The sequence below is a fragment of the Schistocerca americana genome, chromosome 8 (assembly GCF_021461395.2).
Source record: "Schistocerca americana isolate TAMUIC-IGC-003095 chromosome 8, iqSchAmer2.1, whole genome shotgun sequence".
Classification (NCBI taxonomy): domain Eukaryota; kingdom Metazoa; phylum Arthropoda; class Insecta; order Orthoptera; family Acrididae; genus Schistocerca; species Schistocerca americana.
Window position 1 is genome coordinate 59,003,573 of NC_060126.1, and position 19,345 is coordinate 59,022,917.

Consider the following 19,345-nt stretch of genomic DNA (forward strand, 5'->3'; position numbering starts at 1 on the left):
ATTACATCTGACGAACACTCGACGTCGAGGACAACGTACTGAGTTCTATTACTGCAGGAATCTTCTAGCCACTCACATACCTAGGAACTTATCATATACACTTGGACATTCGTTAAAACTCTGCAGTTGGGCACCGTGTCAAACAATTTCAGAAAATCCGGAAGTACTAAAACTTCCTGTTGCCCTTCATCCAAGGTTGGCAGGATTTCGGGTGAGAAAAGGGCAAGCTGAGTTAAGCACGAGCGATGCTTTCTAAATCCGTGCTCATTTGTGGACTGAAACTTTTCTGTCTCAAGGACATTTATTTGCTTTCAAATCTGAAAATGCGTAAGACTTCTGCAGCAAAGCAGTGTTACAGATTCATTGCCTGTGGAATAGTAGTTTTATGTCAAGTGACAGCAAGGCTCGTCTAAGTGCACAGTTCCGCTGTGCAATCAGTAACTGTAGGCTGTGCAATCAGCAGTTGTTGCTCCAAAAGGTAATCCGTATACCTATTCATATCACACTCTCCAACTCTGACGGGAACTGCGAAAGCGCCAGATTTCGGTATTGCCGAGCATGTGGTGGACCTCAGCCACTTGCCTGAAGATGGAAAACGACATAAAATTCAGCGATACCAAGCAATCACACACCGTCCCGCGGCGTCGTGACGGAGTTGGGAGCTTTTACGACTGCCAGAGCCGCCTGCAGTGTGGCGTTTTACGGCGCGCGTCTGCCGAGATTTGCTGTCGGTGTCTGCCGGCTTCTCGAAGTAGCGACAGATGCCGCTGAGGGGACCTCCAACCACCCGACACCCTCTCCCACGCCAGCCTGTCCCAGCACCCCACAGAGACACAGACCGACTTCTCTAGCTTACATTTGCCCTCGCGGACTCGCAAAAACTGTCTGAAAATTCTGTTAGAGAAAACTTCGGTCAGTTTTTAAGTCGCTGGTCAGTCTACTAGATATCGCTAGCATGTATCATCGAAGATATACAATCAGCATAAGAACATCAACTGGGAACTTTGAGATAAGGTCCATGTGCCGAGGAATGAATATTATTTTTTTTGTGTGGCATAAACCACTTAAAAAATCAGACAGAACGTAATGACCACCGACCTGCTATCGATATAAATCCGTCCACGCAACAGCAGCGAGGAATGACTGCTAGACAGACGCACGCACGGTGAATGTACACTGAAGGGTCCCCGCGACCACACGGAAGTGCCGCAAAAGGACGTGGCATGGACTCGACTAATGTCTGAAGTAGTGCTGGAGGGAACTGACACCTTGAATATTGCAGAGCTGTCCATTAATCCGTAAGAGTACGAGGGGATGGAGATCTCTTCTGAACAACACGTTGCAAGGCATCCCAATTATGTTCAATAATCTTCATTTCTGAGGAGTTTGGTGGCCAGTAGAAGTGTTTAAACACAGAAGAGTGTTCCTGAAGCCGCTCGGTAGCAATTCTGGACGTGTGGAGTGTCGCATTGTCCTGCTGGAATTGCCCAGGTCCGCCAGAATGCACAACGGACATAAATGGATGAAGGTGGTCAGACAGAATGCTTATGTACGTGTCACCTGTCAGAGTCGTATTTAGACGTATCATGGGTCCCATATCACTCCAACAGCAAACGCTCCACACCATACAGAGCCTCCGCCAGCTTGAAGAGACCACAGCTGACATGCAGCATCCATGGATTCATGAGGTTGCCTCCATATCGTTACACCTCCATCCGCTCGATACATTATGAAACGAGTCTCGTCAGAACAGGCAAAACGTTTCCAATCACCTACAGTCAATGTCGCTGTTGAAGGGCCCAGGCGAGGCATAAAGCTTTGTGTCGTACAATCATCAAGGGTACAACAGTGGGGCTTCGGCTCCGAAAGCCCATATCGATGATGTTTCGTTGAATGGTTCGCACGCTGACACTTGTTGATCGCCCAGCACTGAAATCTACAGCAATTTGCCGAAGGCCTGCACTTTTGTCACGCTGGAAGGTTCTTTTCAGTCGTCATTGGTTCTGCTCTTGTAGGATCTTTTTCCGGGCGAAGCGATGTCGGCGATTTGATGTTTTACCGGACTCCTGATATTCGCGGTACACTCGTGGAATGGTCGTATTGGAAATGCCCCACCTCATAGCTACCTCGGAGATACTGTGTCCCATCGCTCGTGCACCAACTATAACGCTACTTTCAAACTCACTTAAATCTTGATAAACTGCCATTGTAGCAGCTGTAACCAATCTGACAAATGCACCAGACGCTTGTTGTCTTATATAGTCGTTGCCAGCCGCAGCGCTGTATTCTACCTGTTTACATATATCTCTGTATTTGAATACGCATGCCTGCACCAGTTTCTCTTGCGCTTCAATGTAGTATCAGTGAGCGTGCCGTCCTCATGCGCAGTGGGGAAGGCTAGATCTATCGGAGTGTGACCAAGGGCAGAGTGTGATGGCCCAGAGGCCCGGCATTAACATTTCGTAAGCTGCACGATTTGTCGGGTGTTCGGGAAGCGCTGTGGTAAATGCCTTCAACACGTCGCGAAACCAAGGTGAAACCACGTCCAGACGTCGTGCAGTTGGGTAGCCACCTCTCATTACAGATGTCGGACGTCGTAATTTGGCAAGACTTGTAAAAGAGAACAGGCGCAGAACTGTGGCGGAGGTAACATCAGGCTTTAATGCTGGACAAAGTAGAAGTGTGTCTGAACATAAAGTACACAAAAGACTCCGGACGCTGGTCCTTCGCAGCCGACGACCAATGCGTGTGCCAAAATGAACACCACGACATCGCCAACTACGGCTGAAATGGGCACGTGACCATCGACACTGGACGTTTACGTAATGGCAGAGTGTTGCATGGTCCGATGCACTACAATATCTTCTTCATCACGCCGATGGTAGGGTGCGAATCGGTCGCCTTCCAGGGCAACAGTCCTCTACACCAGTACGGCAGCAGAGAGACAAGCTGTTGGCGGCTCCATTATAGTCTGGGGAACATACGCGTGAGCATGCGTGATCCCAGTGGAGATCGCGCAAAGCACTGCGACAGCCAAGGAGTATCGTATACCTGTACACTGGTTGCAGACCACATACACCCTTTCATGACGATTATGCTTCCCGACAGCAGCGGCATTTTTCGGTAAGATAAAGTGCCATATCATAAGGCCAGGAGTGGGATCGAGTGGTTCGAGGAACAGAGTGGCGAGATCCAATTGATGTGCTCGCCCCCCAGCTCGCCGGATCTGAATCCGATCGAACACATTTGGGATGTAATTAACGTGGCGTCATCTCATCGTCTCCATCCCCGGAATTTACGGGAATTAACTTATGTGTGCGAATGTGCTGCCGACTCCCGCCAGCGGCCTACCAAGGCCTCGCTGCTTCCATGCCGTGGTGTCACCGCCAGACACCACACTTGTTAGGTGGTAACCTTTAAATCGCCCGCGGTCCGTTAGTATACGTCGGACCCACGTGTCACCACTATCAGTGATTGCAGACCGAGCGCCGCCACACGGCTGGTCTAGTCTAGAGAGACTCCCTAGCACTCGACCCAGTTGTTCAGCCGACTTTGCTAGCGATGGTTCACTGTCTACATACGCTCTCATTTGCAGAGACGACAGTTTAGCGTAGCCTTCAGCTACCTCGTTTGCTACAATCTAGCAAGGCGCTATATTCAGTTACTATAATTACTTCAAGAATGTATTGTGAACAGATAATATTGTGAATCATGCACCGTGAAGAGTGACGTTCGTCATTAATGGATTAAAGTTAAGTAGCAAACTAAGTACGTCCGTTTTCTGAATTATCATTCCTTGTCATGTTCCAGACCTCACGTCAGTATAGTTCTTCCCTCCTCACGTCATATTGCGTGGGATAAAACACGTGCATTTCGGTGTTGGCTCTTTTGCTAACACAACACAAGCCACGAGCGGTCGGCGCTGTTGTCCGTGGCAATGGTGGACATACAGACTGTTAGATACCTGGTCGTATTGTTCTAGGTCATCAGTGTATAAGTTGCAAAAGCTAATGCTCGTAGACAGTGTAATGTGACGATACCCAGCCTCAAAGAATGTGTTACAATGGGGAGGAACATCATTAATGTATGTTGTGCAGTGTAAGAGAGAAGTAGCCGCACCCCTAGGTCGAAACAGTATGTCGTACAGATTCGTCCATGGGAGAGAAAGCGCCCTGCTAAAACAAAAGCTGGAAAGCAGGTAGATAAACAGATATTTGAAGTCAGGTAGTGCGACATGGGAGAGGCGGAAACCTTTCAGGCTGTGTTAGGAACACGGCGGTAATTTTGGAAAGCGTTCAAAGAGGCATAAGCTATGTAACAGTAACTTTTTGAATATATATAATGATTAATACGTTTGGTTTGAATCGTATGTATAGAATTTTAAGGACTGTCATTATTATGATAAAGTCAGTACAGAAATCGTGAAGGACTAATCACATTACTAATTTCAGTATGATGAAAATGTGATGACGATTTTGATAAAAACATTGTTACATGTACTACCAGTAAGTAGGAGGAAAGGACGAAAACAGTGTTTAATTTTAATCAGTGAATGGCTTCAGTTAAACATAAATTTATTCATGTGCTAGCGTCAGCAATTTTAAAAACTGCATAGTGTAACAAAAAATGTAAATCTCTATGTTTTGTGTGAAAGTAGAGATTAATGTCTACAGTATGGACGAAAAGATCTCGCGCGTGGCAGTATTAAAATACAGCGATGGTTTGAAGAGTACCATATTTGTCATCTTATGGTGTCGCTACGCCAAAAAACGATGAGCATGACATTCTTCAAAACGTCGCCGTATTTTAACATCCTTAAGGTTGCGGAATACTCCTTGTCGTGGACAACGTTTCTAATCCTCAAGTAGCCTTCGAGCTATTCACATATCTGCACGCGTTGTACTGTGTCAAACACTTTCCAGAAATCTAGAATTATGGACTCTGCCCCTTGTCGTTCATCCATGGTTCGCAGGGTATCGTGTGAGAAGAGGACAAATTGAGTTTCGTAGGAAACCCGCGAGAATTTCAGGAAAGGTGTATTTACGGTTGGGAGTCCCAGAATACCGGCCGGCCGAAGTGGCCGTGCGGTTAAAGGCGCTGCAGTCTGGAACCGCAAGACCGCTACGGTCGCAGGTTCGAATCCTGCCTCGGGCATGGATGTTTGTGATGTCCTTAGGTTAGTTAGGTTTAACTAGTTCTAAGTTCTAGGGGACTAATGACCTCAGCAGTTGAGTCCCATAGTGCTCAGAGCCATTTGAACCCAGAATACCGGATTACGAGACGTCAGTATTTATACAAAATATTTGTACTGTGTAGATTGGGACAGAATCAGCCAATATCAACGAAGGAGTCAGACGAGGATGCTCAACGTCCTCCACCCTTTTTAGTATTTACACTAACATCATTCGTAAATGGTTGACTTTTTAAACGACATATAATGAGTTGATGCTATTAATTTTATGAAGATGCTATTTGCTGATGATATGATTGAAATAGGATAATCTGAAGAATAAGTTCAAATTTCATTACATAAATGGAGTCAGACCGGTGTTAAGAACAGAAGGAGAATATGCAAAGACGAAACATACGTGACAGCACTTCAAGGACTGGAACCCATAAGAACCAAAATGGTTGTAAGTGGACAAATAACTGAACAAGTAACAGAGTTTAAGAATTTAGGGCGCAGTTTTCAGTTTTCCAAATCAGATGATGTAGAGCTAAAATTGGGCATAGTCAGACATTTCTGTGAAACTGTACAATTTACAGTGATACACAACGTACGGGAAGAAACATTAATTAAACTCTACAAAGAAATAGCGTTACCTTTGCTGCTATATAGTAGCGAATGCTAGACCCTAGCATCTGATCAATTACAACGAATCGAATCATCAGAGATGAAGTTTCTCCGCTTTGTTGCGTGACATTCATTGCTAGACAATAAAAGAAATACCGTTATTAGACATGAACTAAGTGTTGAACCTATTAGAACCGTAACTGAAAAATATTTACTAACTTGAAAGACAATGTCCAACGTAAGTCTAATGACTGAGTGACTGAAATGGCAATGCACTGTAACACAACCAGCTAGAGGAACGTTGGACGTCCCTTAAAGAGACGGCGCGAACAATTCTGAGGCGAAACAAATGAAAAGGTCCGATCCTTCAAGACGACAATGATAATGATGATGATGATATATCTTACAGAATATGGTTTCACAATATGCTAGGAAGCGAATTATTATTATCATAGTTTCATATACGTCAAATAAAATGACTGGCAAATGTCGAAATTGAGAACAGATAATATTTTCTTTCTCATTCCAAAAAGAGATTAAAATATGATAACGCTACAAAGAAATGGAATTCGAAACATTCATTACGAAGCGGCGTCACAGCATCCATTAACACACGTCAGTTGTCAAAGCTGATGCCTTTACAGGATACTCTCTATTGACACTGACCGACACGTAGGAACGTTACTGGTGACACATGTACCTGGCCTGGTTACAGCGACTGGCCGGTGAGCGAGCGCGTGAGCTGACGCTGGCCGCTTACGTCCCCCTCCCTCCCTCCCAGTTGCAGCAGCTACGGAGATCCGGTCCGAGGAGAAGCTGCGCCCGCCTGCCACAACGCGACTGCTTTCGGTAGCCTCCTTATGGCGTCCGTTGCTCAGCAACACACGCCGCCTTTCAGCCCATCTGTCTTTGTTGCTCGCCCTGCTACGGCTGAGCGAGATGGCATAATGGTCGTCAGACACTGGGCATATTTTCGGGAAGGGTTTTCAGATCATTGTCCGGCCATCCAGACTTAGATATTGCGCGGTTTCCATACATTGATCAACGTGAATGCCGGGATAGTACCAGTGAGAGCGCGGTCGATTTGCTTCCCGAATCCAAGCTTAGTGACCTCGACGTCAATATGGAGCGCAGCGTTAACCTTCCTTCCTTCCTTTCTCCCTACTACAGTAGTACACTGAAGAGCCGAAGCACTATTAGAACTACCCACGGCCAGTATGAATGCCGCTAGTGACGTTGCGAAAACGATAAGCGATAAGACAAGTAGGGGAGAGTCATGTACTTCGCTGCTCTTTCCAGTATTTCGCCTCTATCCAGCCCTGAAATAGAAGAATATTATATTCTCTTATTCCATTTTCAAATGATAGCATTCACTTTTTATCTGTTACAGTCTTTGTCTGAAACTACATAAATTTTCCGGTAGAATTAAGGGTTTTCCAAATGTGAAAACGTACAGTGTTCAACTAGTGTATTATTACCACCGAAATATGGCTCAAATGGTTCTGAGCACTATGCGACTTAACTTCTGAGGTCATCAGTCCCCTAGACTTAGAGCTACTTAAACCTAACTAACCTAAGGACACCACACACATCCACGCCCGAGGCAGGATTCGAACCTGCGACCGTAGCAGCTGCGCGGTTCTGGACTGAAGCGCCTATAACCGCACGGCCACAACGGCTGGCTCGCACGATTCGTTGAGTGTTCGAGGAGTGCTGTTGTGAGTGCGTTCAACACGTGTCTAAACCGAGGTGAAGCCACATACAGATGTCATGGAGATGAGCGGCCGGCTGGCCGGAGTGGCCGTGTGGTTCTAGGCGCTACAGTCTGGAGCCGAGCGACCGCTCCGGTCGTAGGTTCGAATCCTGCCTCGGGCATGGATGTGTGTGATGTCCTTAGGTTGGTTAGGTTTAATTAGTTCTAAGTTCTAGGCGACTGGTGACCTCAGAAGTTAAGTCCCATAGTGCTCGAGCCATTTGATGAGCGGCCACCCCTCATTAGGGATGTCCAACGTCGTAATCTGGGCAGACTGGTAACAAAAGGATAGGCATCGAACTACGACGAAACTAGCTTCAGACTTAAATGCTCGGCAGAGTAGAAGAATGTCTGAACATACAGTGCGCCGAAAACTCCAAATGCTGGTCCTCTGCAGCCAGCGACTCATTCATATGCCAATGTTAACACGTCGACATCAGCAACTACGACTGAAATGGGCACCTGAATATCAGCACTGGTCGTTGATGCAATGTCCGAGCGTTGTTCGGTCTGATGAATCCCGATACATTCACGCCAAAGGAAGACCGCGAACTTCTCGTCTTCGAGGCAGACAGCTCCTTGTCTTCTGTACTGCGGGACGGAGAAGAGCTTGCAGCGATTCCATTATGCTCTGCGGAACATTCGCGTGGATATCAGTGGGTCCAGTGGAGCTCGTGCCAGGCCAGGGAGTATCACACACTGGTTACAAACCAAGTACACAACTTCATGACGGATACGTTTCCCAACGGCAATGTGCGTTTTTCAACAAGACAGTGGCAAGTTCCAATTGATTTGATGGCACCCCAACTCGTCAGATCTGAATCCGATCGAACACACCTGGAATGTGATTCAACATGGCGTCAGAGCTCATCGCCCCGCCCCCGGAATATACGGGAATTAGGTGACTTGTGTGTTCAGATGTGGTGCCGACTCCCTCCAATAACGTAATAAGACCTCATTGGTTCCATTCAACGATGCGTCGCTGCTGTTAGCCATGCCAGAAGTGGTCATAACGGTTACCAGATAGGTGGTCACCATTTTGTGGCTGATCAGTGTATTGTGACGTACGACATAGCCATGTACATGGGAATAAATATTCGAGTCTAAATTAAGACTATTCAGTCGAGAAAATCTTGTCAATACTGAATAAAATATTCTCGGATTTCCAAACAGGCTGAAGTAATTAAAATTACACGAGCCTGACGTTTGTGGAAACCTGATAACTTTTTATTCAATGTTTTCACCGCGAGACTCTGCATTCTTACTTATCAATACTGCGTTTAATGAACCATATCTGCTAGACACAAATAATCAGTCAGTGAAATCAGGTTAAGCAGATGTGTTACCAAAGTCCAGTTACAAGTTAAAGAAATTTTGAAGGTGATATTCCATAGTAAAATATTTTATTCTGTTTCAAGGTACAAGATGACCGTACCGGAGAATACAGATTAACTGTCCACACGTTACATAAATAATTCTGAAACTACGTAGAATTTCACTTACCATAAAATTCTGTACCTGAATGACTAACAACATATTCCAAATAACTGTAATGCTCTGATAAGCCAAAAACATTGTGACCACTGCCAACCACAAGACTGGATGCCGCCTGGGGACTTTGTGGGCACGTGTCGCGCTATGAAACATATGTGAGCCCAGCAGAGATGGATGGGGGGGACCACCTTAACGAAGATATCGATTGCAAATGGGAAAATCCTCTGAGATAAGAGACTTTGTCAAAAGACAGATTGTTGTTATTACGCAAAGCCTGTGGACGAGTATTTCGAAAACGGTGAAGGTGGTCGAATGTTCATGTGCTACTAACATGAGCTCTATGGAAAAACGTAGAAGGCAGAGAAACTACCACTAGGCGCTAAAAGGCTGGACGTCCAAGACTCTTCACAGATCGTGGGGTTCGGAGACTTGTCAGTTATTAGAGTAGGATAGATGATTGTTTGTGACATCTCTGCCTAAAGAGCACAAGTGTTTCAGAGCACACCGTTCATCGCACATTGTTGAACAGTCATCTCCACAACAGACCACCCCTATGTGTTCACAATTTGACCCAATGACATCGTCAATTACGGCTGTAGTGAACACGAGGCCATCGAGATTCTACCGTAGATCAGCCTCTAGTGCGGATTTCTTCATGTGATTCTAGAACCAGCCTTTACACTAAAGTACCGACCAAGAAACATCATGTGGACCTACATACACTATTCTTAAGTACAGCAGAAGCCTAGCAGAGAGCAATGGGGAATCACTCTAGTAACGACATGAACCGCACATGGGGAAATCCAGTGACTTAAGCCATTTCCAAAACGGCAGAGTGTTTTGGAGTTGAGTCAGGAAATGACTATCTCGCAGACGGTGGGGCTTGTCGGCCGTTCGCGAGTTTCTCTAGTGAGATTTTACGATAAATTGTTGAATGACAGCGAAGTAATGAGTAGACGACAATTCTCTGGACGTGCACGTGTCATCACAGAACGCGATAGAAGCTGATCTGTGCCACATCTGACAACAGGATAAAGTGTGGGTGCATTTACAAGTGTCTGAAATCGTCACGATGCTGGGGATGGGACTCCGCGGTAGACGGTGACTACATGTTCCCATGTTGATCCCACGAGACTGTCAATTAAGACTGTAGAGTGCACGTCACCATCGAGTAAGTGTTATCTGGCTGGATATTTACATCATCATCCAAATATAAAGCAGGCCAATGGGGATGGTGCTATGATATGGGGGATATTCACCTGGGCTTTCGTGAGGCCTCTGGTAGTAATCGAATGACCCAAGACAGTAATGGACAACGTGAACCTTATCACGGCCCAGCTGTGTCCCTTCATACTTTCTTGAATCAATGATTCTGTTTACCAGCTTTGTCAATATAAAAAGAATTCTCCCTGCCTCTGTTAATTTTCTTACTTATATTAGATGACACAGTTTTGAAAGGACCTTACTCCAAAATCTTAAGTTTTCAGAAACGAAGGAAAATATTCTGCGAGTGAGTGTAGGAAATGTTATAGGAAGCGCATTCCAATGTTTAAACAACAGAATTAAATGGATACTTTGCCACTGTTGTAGTTGCTCAGTTTTGCAATCTGTTTGGAAAAGATAAGCCCAAAATCTTAGAGTAACGTCCTTTTCTTGAGGAAGTACTTCATTGGCATGGTCAAGATATGCTTTTAGTATTTTTTTTTTTTTTCTTATTGATTTTCATAGTATTGTAACACTAACAGAAGTCCATATAGAATGGTTTCACAGATCATCATCATAATCAGCATTATTACGACACGCCATTTCATCATACCGTTAGAGAAATACATATATTGATGCTGAATATAGTCAAATAAACGTTGTATGTGCCGCAATTCGTTCTTGTCAATAGCCCCCGGTGCAGTGTAAGCCTTTGCGAAGTTAAAACAACAGAGAATTCCGGAAACAAAAAATTCTTGGTGTTTTACTACGTTCCAGCTAAATAGTTGTCACTATTTTGCATTTCACATTACCGTTCAGAAACAACAACAGGTGAACAACGAAACATAATGCACAGAGAATTAGGTATTCGATAGGTGGCATGCGAAAATCGTCACCATTGAAAGGGTATTATTCCAGAAGAAAAGCCCTTTCTAACATGATGTCAATAATGTCGCTGTAACAAAGTCTCAAAACCACTGCTACAAATTGCAGAATGAAGCCCTTCTGATGCAGAAAGATGTATCTATGTTTATAGAATCTCAACTCATTTTCTCAAAATTTAAAACAAAACGATTTACAGAAACTATTCGGTAAAAAAATCATTTATGCTTTACGTATAGTGTCATATGTCAGATTAATGATGGTGTGCCCATCATTTCGTTAATTCTGTTATTGAGATATTCACGGGAAAGTAATACTCTGCGCGAAATTGGAAAAAGAGTGCAATAAAAATAGAGTTCGCTATGATTTTGCGTTGGTGGATATTACATAACATGGTTTCGCGTATTAAATTTAGCTAACATACTGAATTATTCTTGAAACTTGGGTAAAGGTCTCTATCTCTCACCAATCTCGAGAAAACTGATCTGATGTAGCACACTCACTTGCGATCGCGGCGCGCCAGTGATAGAGCCAGAGTGAAATATCCACAAAGTTCCTCATATTTCATAAAGGGCTTCAAATATGGAAATTATATTTTGGCAAATGACAGCACGCAAAGAGGAGAGTATTTTACCATATGATTTTTATGTAAAGCTTCATTATCTAGCGTGTTATGTCAATAAATACGTACTTTTTGGGTGAAAGAATGTAATTTTTAAAGGCCATCGATAGCTGGTGAAACGAGAAATGCTGTGGGATTTGGAACAACATATGTGAAGACATTAGACACCTACTTTGTACTGAGGAAGTGCTTTATCGTAAGCTACTGACTTTACAGTTCCTCGCTTAATAAACATAATAAACCACTGTTTAGAGTTCTCTCACAGTGGTGTCTGCACAATATTTTAGTGAGGTGAGCGGCTGACCAAAGGAAGCAGTAGAGAATGGAAATCTGAGAATAGTGGGATCGGGTTCTATGCTAAAACACTTCTGTGTTTTAGTTTTTACGTTAGTTACACTGAAAATAAACCGAAATAGTGCTTCAAATCTTATATTTATCAATAGTTTCATAAAAGGCTTGAAGAGGAGGGACAAAGAAAAATTTGTGACTGCAGATAAATGTACAGGAATGGATTGCACGGTAACCATGAGAACTTCATATATAAAATTACATAATTTTATTATTTTTAGAATCGATGATTTACAGGTTACTGGGTGCTATTTATTATAAAAACAGGGGAAGCAATAATTTTCTCAGCATTTTGCACATGTTACAGGCATCTCATTTTTACTCTTACACTGCTGTTTTAAAGTTTGTATAGAAAAGCAATATGATCAGTGTGTTCTCATAACCTTCTCGACTCAGGTTACCCAGTGTAAAGTTTCAAACCAAATGAGTCCCACAGACGTAGTTAGCTTTGTCCCCAATGGATTTTTCTTTCACTGGGAACGTACTGTTTACGTGCAGATGCCGAGCGCTACTCAAAGGGGAGAGTGGAACTAGCGGATTACGAGATCCTGTTCGCAGTATCAAGAGGGCGGGGGGGGGGGGGGGGGGGGGGGGGGGGGGGGAGGGTGGGTTACTTTGGCCCACTTTTCGAAAATATTGTAATATAATCTGTTCTTTTACATTTTAAACTTTTGAAAAATGTGTGAATTCTTTTATCACAATCCGGCAATGATTTAAAATGTTCAGTAAAACTCAACCCAACAATTTATGTCTTCGTAGTAAATGTCACTTTTTCCAGTGAATGTCATAATTCAGTATTTTCCGTTTCAGGAACTTTCACGCACATCAGCTATTCTTTAAAAATAAGTTATGAGTCAAAATCAACAACAATTAACGAAATATGGATTTTAATAATATTTTCTCGGTGGTCATAGTAAGTTGGTAGTAGACGTTCTTGAATGTGGCTTGATACTGCTAAGGGTGTGTTAAACGATATTTTATAGTTCTGGACCCTACTTATACACCAGTGCCTCTTTAAAAAGTATGTCGCTAATGTAAGTGAATAACAATTAACGACTTTAACTTTAGATTTTTCTTAGAGTGATGCCCCCCAGCCCCCCTACCCTTGGTGATGATTGATATGGAAAATAGGTTGCTGCTGCTAGGATTAAGCACAATTCCTCCTTGGAATGTTATTTTTCAGAGATTCCCTAGGTAAAATCCTTTCTTGGAAATTTATTCACGATACCAAATTTACCGTTGCCTTTAATTTTCACGTCTTTTAGTAAAATATTGATAAATACAATATTAATACAAACAATATATTCAGCATTATTTCATTTATTATATTAAGAGAAAACTTATTTATATTAAGTAAAAAATCAAAATAAAAAATTCCGATTACATCTCACGACCTTCGAATTAGCATTCTGTATTCTTTCCGCTGCGCCAACCGCTTCTTACATGGGGAGGCCACGACGTTTGGAAAGCGGATCTACTTCAAACTTCGTACACTCGTAGTACTCCATGAGGACAACAAAACGTGTAGGCAGTAGCGCGGACTTCTCAAGCGTTACTGAGAAAATCGCAAGATAATTTCGGTTGTCGAATATATATTTGTGCGTGGCCAGTTTAACCATGAAGCGGCTGATGCCGAATGGTGCTGGCGCGGTAGCTCAGCTGTTTGGTGAGAGCTTTAGCTACCCTTTATGATAAAAAAAAACTGAGCGAACGGATGAACGAGCAACCTGCACGGGTGGCATCGGACGTCCGACCTCAACAAATTCAACGAACAATATAGAACAATTAAAAAAAAGTGTTTGGTGTTCAAGCCGCTGGATCGAGTTCCGTTCGCCACTTTTTTTTTTTTTTCAACACAGTCATTTTCTTTATTATTTATATTACAATTGATACAATGGCGAAAATACGTGTAGTCGAATGAACTTTTATTAAATTTACAATGTTATTTAGCAGTCTAATAATAATGTAATATTCATAACTGTCGACTATTAAACGAACAAACGTATAAAGTGATACTGAAAATGTATTTCAGAAATCCCTTGTATCTGGAAGGAGCCCGAAACGACTTGTTACCTCCAACTTTTGACCGGCACAGACGGCTTTCGAAAGGCCTACAATTAATCGTCTCTTTCGACATTACAACTTGCAGGATCGTATTTTTCGTAAAAACATGGAAAACATAAAGTTAAACGGCACCAGCAGCACTGAATAAATGCTATGTTTCCGCATACGCAAAGTCTTTTGACGGTTTCCGTGGAAAAACAAACTTCGTTAACATTTTCGAAACCTCTCTTTCAGACGATAGTTTGGAAGCAAACCATGCATAACGCAGTATTTCCTTAAAAATCGGCGCTGATAATTGGTTATGCAGTATCGATTGTATTTTCATAGCGTCTTCCGAGAAGCAATCTCTCGTTCTCCTTCGGTTAAATACGAGCAGTTTTGAAGACACGGACAAGCATACATTTTCAGTATCACTTTAGGCGTTTGGTCGTTTACTAGTCAATAGTTATGAATATTACATTATTTGTGATAATAAAAATTAGTAGACTGCCAAATAACATTGAAAATTTAATAAAAGTTCATCCGATTACACGTATTTTTCCCATTATATCAATTGTAATGCAAATAGTAAAGAAAATGACTGTGTTGAAAAAAAAAAGTAACAAACAGAACTCGGTCCAGAGATGTCTTGAACGCCAAAAACTTTATTGTTCGCTGAATTTGTTCAGGGTGGACGTTCGATGACAGCCGTTACGTTTGCTCGTTCATCCGTTCGCTCACTTCTTTTATTATAAAGGGTAGCTAACGCTCTCACCGAACACACTGAGCTACCATGGCGGCACCACTCGGCCGCAGCCGCTTCATGGTTAAAGTGGCCACGCACAAATATATATTCGACGACCGAAATTATCTTGCGATTTTATCAATAACGCTTCAGAAAGACGCGCTACTGCTTACACATTTTGTTGTCCTCGTGAAGTACTACGAATGTGCGAAGTTTGCAGTAAATCCGCGTTCCAAACGTCGTGGCCTCCCCTTGTTAGAAGAACGCTAACATAAACGGCTCATGCGTGTCCCGACGACGCTAATATAGCAATTTGTTTCCTAACCCCTTTGCGGTATGGAGCGCCCATCTCTTTCATTTCTGGCGAATCGACACGCAGGTCGCCGAAGTGGCGTCAAATCGAAAGACCTGCACCAGGCGAACGGTCTACCCGACGGGAGGCCCTAGCCACACGACATTTCCATTTTATTTCTGGCGAAGCCCCGCATACACCATCAATCTGGACGACATCGGTGATACCGAGCACTTGCGGTCCCTTTCCAAGCGAAGCGCCCGTTAAATACACGAACAGGAGCACTACGTACAATAAATCTCACACTGGTTGCTCACGATACTTCACTGCCAGTATATGGAAAACTGCTTTTGCCCGGTGACATCGCTGTTTCCTACAGCTCTGTCTCTTTATTCGTTGTTTGCTGTTTCAGTCGCGGATGATTAAAATCGACTGTTCGTTCGAATCTATACCGACTGATTTCTTTCACTTTCAGTTTCCTCTTCCGTCCAAGTTTCTCTCCCGTAGCATCATCACACACTTTTCTTGCCTGGTGCATGGTCTTTTCAATTTTCTGATGACGTAACATTAAAATCTACTGCCACTCCAGGAAAACGAAACTGAACGGGTAGTGTAGTGGTTAGTTTCCTCGGCTGGCAACTCCTAGGTCACGGACTTAAAATTGGTTCAAATGACTCTGAGCACTATGGGACTTAACTGCTGAGCTCATCAGTCCCCTAGAACTTAAACCTAGCTAACCTAAGGACATCACACACATCCATGCCCGAGGCAGGATTCGAACATGCGGCCGCAGCGGTCGCGCGGTTCTGGACTGAAGCGCCTAGAACCTCTCTGCCACTCCGGCCGGCTGTCATGCATTCCATTCCCGGTGGCCACCAGATTTTTTTCCTCTGCTGGTAAGATCCCGAATGGGAATCCCAAATGCAAAATTATTCGTACGTAAATGTAGCGAAACCAACGAGCAACTCGGCCACCAGCATAGCGGTTAGCACCAGCCTACGTAACACACGCCATGTACTTATTAGCAGTGAAACCCCAGCTATCATTTACTCGTGTTAGAGAGGGAGAGAGAGAGCGATAGTTGGCGTAAGAAGGGTAAAAGTACAGATCCGCAAAATAACAGACCAGTATTCTTGACATCGGTTTCCTGCAGAAATCTGGTACATATTCTCAGTTCGGGTACAATAAATTTCCTTGAGTCGCAAATGCTTCTGCCGTAGGTCAGCATATTTTCAGAAAGTACTGCTCGTGCGAAACTGCCTGCCCTTTTCCCACACGATGGCCTGCGTACTATGGATGAGGGGCAACAGGCACAGTCCACATCCCCGGGTTTCCGAAAACCGTTTCGCACGCTGCCACACTGCAAACAATTGGCGGATGTACCACCATAGGAATAGGTTTTCAGATATTCCAGTGGTCCGAAGATTTCTACAGCAACGCGGTACGTTGTCCACGACGGCTAGTGTTGATCACAGAGAAAGGTACCGTCAGAAGTACCCCAAGGAAGTGCGATAGAGCCGATAATATTTTCTATGTACATAAGTCGCCAGGTGAACAGATTGAACAGCAGTCCGCAGCTGGTTGCTGACGATGCTGTTGTGTAAGGGAAGGTATCGCCGTTGTAGGATGAAATAAGGTGACACAAAATTTCTAACTGGTATGATGAATGGCATCTTGATTTAAACATAGAATATGCAAATTACGGCTGATGAGCAGGAAAAACGATCTCGTGATGTTTCAATATAGCGTTAGTAATGTGCTGTCTGGTACCGCGCGCCGCGGAATTTGAATCCGCCCCAGATGTCACGGACGTCGAAGACCCCTAGAGGTCTCTGCGCCATCTCGCTGTAAGACGTGACAGTGCGCGCCTCCTGGCCCACATTTAGTGTGAGGGCGCCACAGTGGAACACGTGGTTCCAGCGGCGAATAGCGGCGCCACTGATCATGTATTTAAGCGCCTGCCTCTTGCTCAGCCAGCACCAGCATCACCGCCAGCACCGCCTCCTTCCCGTTACCCAGTGTGGCTTTCGGCCGTCCTTCTCTTCCGATGGCCTTCTCCTTCACCTCACTCATCTCAACAGCTTAATTCCCGTCGTTCCGCTATCTTCCTCTCCCTTGACCTTGAACGAGCCTATGACCGCGTGTGGATTCCGGTCTCCTCTTCAAGCTCGAAACCTTCACCCTTCCTATTACCTACGTCCGTCTGATCAGCTCCTTTCTTTCCCACCGTCCTTCCTATGTCACCATCCACAACATAGATTCCCACACCTTTTTCCTCTCCTCCAGTGTGCCCCAGGGTTCCGTCCTCTCCCCTCTTCTGTGCCTCTTGTATACGGCGATCATGCCGCCGCCTTCACCCCCCATTCATCTTCTCCAGTACGCCGATGACACTGACTTCCTTGCCCTTGCCGCCACCCTGCAGCGCTCACAACACCTTCTCCAATCCCATCTTGACAGGTTCACCACTTGGTGCAACCAGTGGTTGCTTAAGGTCAATCCTGCCAAATCCCAGGCGATCATAGTAGGCAAAACCACTCCTTCCTTCCGCATCCTCGACTCCTACATCGCCATCTATGGCCGTCCTATCGCCCTCACCCCCACCATTAAGTACCTTGGTGTCACCTTTGACCGTCGCCTCTTCTGGACCCCCCACCTCCATACGATCCAAGCCAAGGCACGTTCCTGCCTCTGTCTCCTCAAACTCCTCTCTTGCCGAACTTGGGGTCTGGACCCCTCTACCATCCTCCATACCTATAAGTCCCTCATTCGCCCTATCCTTTGCTACGCCCATACTGCCTGGATCTCCGCTCCCCCTACCTTTTACCAATCCCTTCAGATCCTGGATCGCCATGCTCTTCACCTCGCCTATCGCATCCATCTCCCCTCGCCCACGCGGATCCTGTACTACCTAATTCCCTTCCCCCACCTCCTCGTTTTCCTCGAACGGATACGGATCCTCTACACCTCCCACAAACTCGATCCTCCTCATCCGCTGGTCTCTCCCATCCTCTCCCGACCCCGTCCACTGGCGTGCCTGTACTTCCATGTCCTGCCTGCACTCCTCTCTCCACACCATCTCCCAAGGTGGCTTCCGCCAGCTCCCCCTCCCTGATGATACCCTCCTCCCCTCCACCTAACCCTCCTACCAACTTTGATTATCCCTCCCTCTCCCTGTGTTTGTTTCCTTTGGGCACCCTCTTTCCCTTCTCTCGCCCTTCCCTCCCTACTCCCTTTCTCCTTTCTCCCGACTCCTCCCCCTACCCCGTCGCTCTACTCATCTCCTCTGCCATTGGCATCTCTGCTCTCCCCTCTCCCTCCCCCTCCCCCCCCTCCCCCCTCTTGGCTGGTCCCCGGACTCGCACACGTTACGTGGACATTCGCGCGCTGGAGATCATCGCCATCAATTTCTCGTGTGTGTGCCATCGTGTTTGTACTAGTGTTCACCGTCACACTCCTACGTTCACCTCTGCCGTCGAATCATAAGTGTTTGTGCGCCGTGCCAACGTGTTTCAGTGTAAATTTCATCGCGTGAGAACGGCTCCGTGTTTTGTATTTTTGTATGTCTACTGTTTTTTACCCGTCACTCTAACTATTACTGTATCTTCTTACTGTTTTTTTTTTTTATCATTGGAAAATCGAAGGCTGAAGAGCAGCTCCTGCTGATTCCCCGACATCGGCTGAAAAGCAAGCTTTGAGTGATCAGGGTACGGAACTCGGCAGGACTGCTCAGGGAGACGGACGGAAGTGGCTATCGATGTACCCCTGGCACATTTCTGTATATATGAGTTTGCAACTACGGTGTCCTAACTCGACATTCTCTTATCAGGAAAGTACTTGGCCTCGAACAAACAGATCTGTGTGAACGTTTGGTTACAGGACCATTATATACCTCTGAATGTGCTGGTGGGTGTCGTTTTTCTGCAAAACTCCCCGACATCGGCTGAAAAGCAAGCTTTGAGTGATCAGGGTACGGAACTCGGCAGGACTGCTCAGGGAGACGGACGGAAGTGGCTATCGATGTACCCCTGGCACATTTCTGTATATACGAGTTCGCAACTACGGTGTCATAACTCGACATTCTCTTATCAGGAAAGTACTTGGCCTCGAACAAACAGAGCTGTTTGAACGTTTAGTTACAGGACCATTATGTACCTCTGAATGTGCTGGTG